The sequence below is a fragment of the Phalaenopsis equestris genome, unplaced genomic scaffold (assembly GCF_001263595.1).
Source record: "Phalaenopsis equestris unplaced genomic scaffold, ASM126359v1 Scaffold221363, whole genome shotgun sequence".
NCBI classification, from domain to species: domain Eukaryota; kingdom Viridiplantae; phylum Streptophyta; class Magnoliopsida; order Asparagales; family Orchidaceae; genus Phalaenopsis; species Phalaenopsis equestris.
In genome coordinates this window covers 197002-203650 of record NW_018239584.1, presented here as the reverse complement: position 1 = coordinate 203650, position 6649 = coordinate 197002, and positions in this window count along the sequence as shown.

Here is a 6649-nt window from a genome sequence, read left to right as displayed (position 1 = left end):
GGCGACGAGATTTCAATTCCGGTGACCGACAGCTTCTTACGGGTAACTCCTCCAACACAAAATAGCGCCAACATATACGTATCGTTATCAAGTAGTATAAGACTTTCTTTTTAAGTCCCAAATATTGATCGCAAGGGAAGGTTTAAATTTGAAATGATAAATATAACTTGGAAATTTACATAAATCAAATGAAATTACTATGACTAACTTTGAAAGCTTAAGATATTATCAAAGCTAAATTATTTACTACTAGTATAATTTGATAGTAGGTTTTAAGATTAATAATTTTAAAATTAATAACTACTAAACTATGTTTATGTGATGAAGTTTTCGAATGTGAAAAAGCATCTTTCCCACCACAATGAATTTTTAGTGAAATGAGATGAGATAAATGATTTAAATATATATTGTACCAAATAGAAGCAATTTTAATTCTTTACCCTCATTCAGTGTTATAGAAAATCTTTGGCTATTCTTAGGTTTCGTCCCTAAATCCATGGCTAGGCTATGAGGATACTGGCTCCCACTATAGAGCTCCCACTTCCCTTCCCCTGAAGGCTAACTCTCGCTTTAATTTTTAAACACTAAGATTGAATTAGGAATTTTTAGTCTGTCACCCTAGAAATCCTCAATTCTACACCCAATAAAGTATATTTTTTTTTTATTTTCACTTAAACACATGAACAAAATACTCCTTATGGACTTAAATGTGATTCTCACCCTGTTGTAGAACTCTACTCCATTTATCGGATCATATGTTTCACAACATATTTTAATAATTCAATTGGCCAGATTGAAATGCAAATTAAGCGCGGAGTTGAAAAACCATTACAATTTATTTTAAATTTTAACATTGGCACATCCACATTATCTCTTCATTTCACCATATCTCAGAGTAGGGAGAAAGATAAAGAAACCTACTCAGACTTCATGAGAAAGATACAACAAAACACAAATTTCATATATAAAAGAAAGCTCATACAACAATAATAAATAAATAACACTTATCTGAAACTCTTTTTCAAAGCAAATCCTTTGTAGCCTCTCTTAGGAAATGTAGGAAGAAGAAATGTCTCACTTATCTTCCTCTCCAACACTCCTTAGAGAAGAATTCACACTTAAGCTCACCACAAAAACTCAAATCTATAAAAACAATAACTAACTAATTGTGTGGAATGGCGTGGAATGTAGGTGTGTGAAGAGGAAAATTAAAATGAGTGGAAGAAGTTGAAATGTTGCGAAAGGGGGTTTCTGATCAATTTTAGGCCTTAAATAGAGCCTAGGTCAGTTCTCTAATATGTGCATCCAACAACTCTTCAAAAAGCATCCAAATTCGTCAAATCTTCTAGAAAGAGGGCTTCCACCGACACTGCCATTGTTGGCGCCAGAGGCCCATAATGAAATCCCAAGTTTTGTCAAATGACGCTGTCGGTGCTGAACAAATTTTGATCTTCTCTATTTTTGCTCCAAATTTCATCCTTCTTGCTTCTTTTTTGCTCCAAGTCCTCAAAATCAATAACCTTCAATAAAACATAGAACACACCTTCCATTAAAGTGCAATATCAAAAAAAATGATTATAAAATATGGGTCTAAAAATGCATATATTTTTGGTGTATTATGAGACTAAGCCCTGACATAATTTCATTAGATGCTTCATCAATGTACAAGGCCCAGGTATGCCTACCGGTTGCCTATTCTTCATTCAGCTAACTTGGTTTGAAAAAATTAGTCAGGAAATTGGTAATTGCCTTTGATTTAATGGTGGTTTGGGGCATGTAGAAGAGAGAAAACTTATTGTGTTTTACTGCCCACTTTCTAAGTTTTTCAAAGTGCTCTGTCTTGGTGAGGATAGATTTGAGTGGATGGTCAATGATGATCTTAACCAGATGTGAATGGAAATATAACTGAAGCTTGTGAGCAAAAATAATGAGAGAAAACATTAGTTTTTTTATTATTATCAAAATGTGTTTGGTGACCTAGAGAACTCCTCTAACATCGTAAATTGGAAACTGCTTCTCTAGCTCTTCTCAGACTAAAATGTAGCTAATGGTTTAAGGTCTGACCCCCAAGGATATGGAGAGATCTTTTTTCTTCTTTGAGCTCTAGAGGATAGGTGGTGATGCTAGGAAGTATCTTTATTTATTGAATGTTTGTTCACAGTCAACTGAACAAATGAAGTTCTTTTCTTGGCTTGTGGTTTTAAAAAGTAACACACTTGTTCTCTAATTTTAAGATGAGCTAGCTCAACCCCGCTATTTGGTTTGTTTGTTTTTGAACTTTTTTTTTAAGTTTTGAGGAGATGGCAAGCTGATCAGTCTTTGGACTTTTCTGGATTGGACTTTATCACCATTGAGGCTAGGTGGTAGCCAAAAAAACTACTTCTAGATATTCTGAATTTGTACTTGAGCATATTGAGCCTCAAATTAAATTTTTTATGTGTTTCTAAAGTTTCTCTTAGAAATTTTATGAGTTGCTCAGGCATTTTATATTCTTACCAGCACATCATCCACATCACCTCAATATTTTTTTCCTTGTGTTTTGTAAAGATTACATCCATCATATGCTGACAAGTACCGTCAGCAATTTTTAGCCTGAAGGTTATTACATTTTAAAAATACATCCCTCACTATTGATGAATAAGATTTTCTTCATGTCAGTCTGGTGCATTTTGATCCAATGGTAGCTGAAGAAAGCATCGAGGAATCTTATCACGGAATGGTCAATCGCTACATCTAGGAGCGTGTCGATATGAGACAAGGGGTAGTTGTCCATCAGACAGATGGTGTTTAGGTTCGTAAAGTCCACGCACATATTTCATTTCTCATTTGACCTTTGCGGCATGACATCCTTTGAGAGCCATGTCAGGTACTAGACCTCACAGATACAGTTGGCCTTCAGTAGCTTATGAACCTCATTCTAGATCAGCTCAACCAGAGTAATGGCTGATGATCTCATCTTTTACATCAAAGATCACTTTGTTGCATTGACATTTTAGTGTTGGCACATGACATCAATTGGTAACTCTGGCATCTCGATAATAGATTGGACAAAATCATCTTGGTAGTTCTGAAGAGTATCAATTATCACATCTTTACACACTACATAACATCTTCACTTATAAAAAAAGTTACAGGTCTCACCCTCAATCACCAACATCTAATGGATGATCATGTCGGTATCAAGGAACCCTTCTAAGACATTGTCAAGCTCAAGCGACTTCTACTCCATGCTTCTAACCATATGAAGGTAATAAGTGTGTAACAAAAAGAGCTTACCTAAGATAATGATCACCTCTACTTCACTAAAAAACTTCACCCTACATGATAAGTTGAGGTTATGGCTTTCAAAGAGTTAAGCAGGGGATGTTCGGAGATAGTTTTATAAGTGGGTGGTAAATTGACCACAAGGTAGTCCAACTTATTGGTGAATTGTTTATTTTTATCTCCCTAAATAAATAACTGAGAGATAATTTCTATCTCCTCTTTTTCTTTTATCAGAAAAACATAGAACAGTCCTACCACCATAGATAGTCAATCATTGCTGAGACCTATCTTATGAGCACTAACTTAAAAGAGATTTTCACAAGGATATTTGTGTTGATGAGGATGCTACCAATAGGGTAGATGTCTATCAACACGGTGATGATGATGGAATCATTATTGAAATTATCCTTAGAGGCAGATCATTATTGATGAAGGTGATAGAGGGATGTGAATTATATTTAGGAACAAGGGTGGCTACAAATAGTTTGCCAACTTAAGCCTTTTTAGTTTGGCCCAATAGGATGAGTGTCCAACTTCTCCAAAGATTGAAGGAACTATGTTAGCAAAGTGGATTGGGTGGGCGTGTACTTACGCATCTAATATTTATTTTACAAGAGTTTTTCCTTATTGTCAGGTTGTTTCTTGATTTTCTTGACTTTGATAACCTTTTTAATCAAGTCTTAGAGGAGTCAAATTCTTTCATATCGTGCCCATAGTTCTGATGGTAGGAATTATCCTTCATAAAGCTCCATAGGTAAGCTCCAATTTTCATTGGGGACGCGCTCTTGATATTAGCTTCATTTTGAATAACTCCACTATCACGACCATTAAATCACTTAAAGGACTTATCTTGGTAAAATAATGGTTAAGTAGCTAGTGCACATTATACCGGGCCACCCGTAGTCGAGATAGCAGATGTAACTCCCTCATTGGCATGTTTTATTGATCATGTGATCTTGAGGTAGTCGACTACATAGTGAGGGCAGGCTGAAGGACATGAATCATGCTTCAGAGTCCACAAATCTCCTTAGGGCCCTCTTCAGTGGGTAATATAAGGAGGACACTACTCTGAAATAAATAAGATTGAAGTTGTACTCCTCGGTCAGTATGTGATTATTGGCTAGTTTATATAACTTATCCAACATCTTTGGTCAATGCATATTCAAAACATTCACAAAGGGATTCAGCCCTTAAACGAGGGTAGCATGAGCTATTGTCAGTTGTAGTTCCCACATTTCCAATATCCTATTTTAGAGAATGTGATGAACAAGAAAAGGCTATCATTATCTCTCTATCAGATCTGTGAGAGGGCCTGTGACTTTTCTTAGGCTCTTAGGCTCTCATAAAGTGTGCCACCAAAATTCACAAGAACTTAAGGAAATGATGTCATTGTGTTTAAGAGTACTGCATTGATCCATTTGAGGACAAACTACCTCAAAATGGTAAAGAAGAGATATCATTTCAGAGCATTGGTGATCCTCAACAAACTTATAGGTGACTCAAATAAGGCTATGTGGTCGGTCACATCTGTCCTCCCCATGTGGAATTCTACTGTTGGGAATTTGAACCTCTCAATGAGCTTAGTCATAGAGATTTATTGAGAGAACACATTATCATGCTATCATAGTGACTTAGTATGCTGAAACTTATGTCAATCAATCGGTGTTAAACTAGCAGTATCGAGATACTAATAGCCTCACTCTCTTTCCGTGAATGAGGGGACTCTTCAAGTGTTGGGCACCTATCCTTGATCTCATGCGTGATGCTCTATTTTTCAAAACAACGTGTCTCAAATAACATCCAACATTTAATCCATTAACTCTGTATTTGTCAATTCAGAAACTCTTCGGTGTGCACCATGTTGTTGGCGTCTCTGCTATGAGATTCTTCGTTTTGGGTTGCTTCTCATCTTATATATAGAATGATACAGGCTCAACATACCTTTTATCGTGTTGAAACTTGATATGTTTATAAATTACACCCAAGGAATAGATCATAAGTAAGGGGAGAGTGAGATAGAGAGAGGAGTGAATAATATAATGTCGTATCAATCATTTCTTATTCATAAAGTGATCTCATTAATTATAAGAGAGTGGCTATAATGTCAAGTTGTTACATGTACTTATTCAAGCTTTAAAGAGTGTTGTATAAGATATTCTTGTTATTTTGCATGTATGAACTTATCACCCTACTATTCTCTGGCTCAATCAGCTGAACTTAATTAGCTTGGGGTTGACAGAGCAGGTTTAGTCGGCTTAGCATGTTTGGCATTGTCAGTTAGCTAATATAATCTGGTTGTCAATATGTGATAATTAATTGGGGGACTTCTGGACGTCCAAGTATGATTTAAGATGCTGAGGGATTGGGTCTTCCCTCGGTCTGCTTATTCATAGTGGTTGCCTCGAATGCCTCTTTGTCTCATTTCTAACCGAACTATTTGAACTCAAATCATTTGGTTGTCTTTTTGTCCTCATCATGGCTTGGATTGCTTTTGCTTTATTGTGTTTGGCCCTAACAGCTACACTAGCTCAGATAAGTGTGCCTCACATTTCTGCCGCTAGGCCTTTTTTAGTTGTATTTTTCTCCTCTAAACCATTAGACCTCCTTAGAATCAGGGTTGTACATGTTTATGTACATTGTCAATGGTTGTAGGCAAATAGGGAGGCAGGAGAACTCTTTTTCTCCCCCCTAGGATGTGATGACCTGCTTATAGCTTTTTGGAGAATTATATTTTGGTATTTTTTGTGTGTAACTTCCCTAACCGTCTGATTGGGCGGTCCATATTGGGCCCTCTTGTTTAAGGGTGGATTCTATAAATTTTGGTTCCTTATTGACCTTGGAATTTTGTGATCTTAGACTCGTTCGATTCCAATTGTGGAGACGCTTGATTCGGCTATAAATATGGCAAACTCACTGTTCGTTTGATCATTTAATTGATGATTCAAAGCAATCAATTATGCTTTAACCGCTTGATTTAGGCCTGATTGGACCCGGATTGAGCCAATTATGATATTATGGGGTTATTATTATTGTTACGTACAATTTGACTATTAACTTGTTAAAATCAAGGCCCGAATAATCTTAAAATTGAATTTGAAATAATTATTATTAAAAATATATTAAGATTCATGTTTGAGGATAAAAATTTACCAGCCACACATCAATATTATTTTTCTCTGAATAGACCTAATTTTGTGTGCTTGGCTACCAACGCAAAAATAATTTTCCAGATTTGATCTTATTCAAACAATTATGAAAACAAAAAAGTAAGAAAAAAAAAAAAGGTTTATCTGAACAAACACCAACTTCTCATTATTTCCTGGAAGAAAACACACTGATCACAATCTCAATCAAAGTCGTCAGTCTAATTAGGATAAAGCATCCA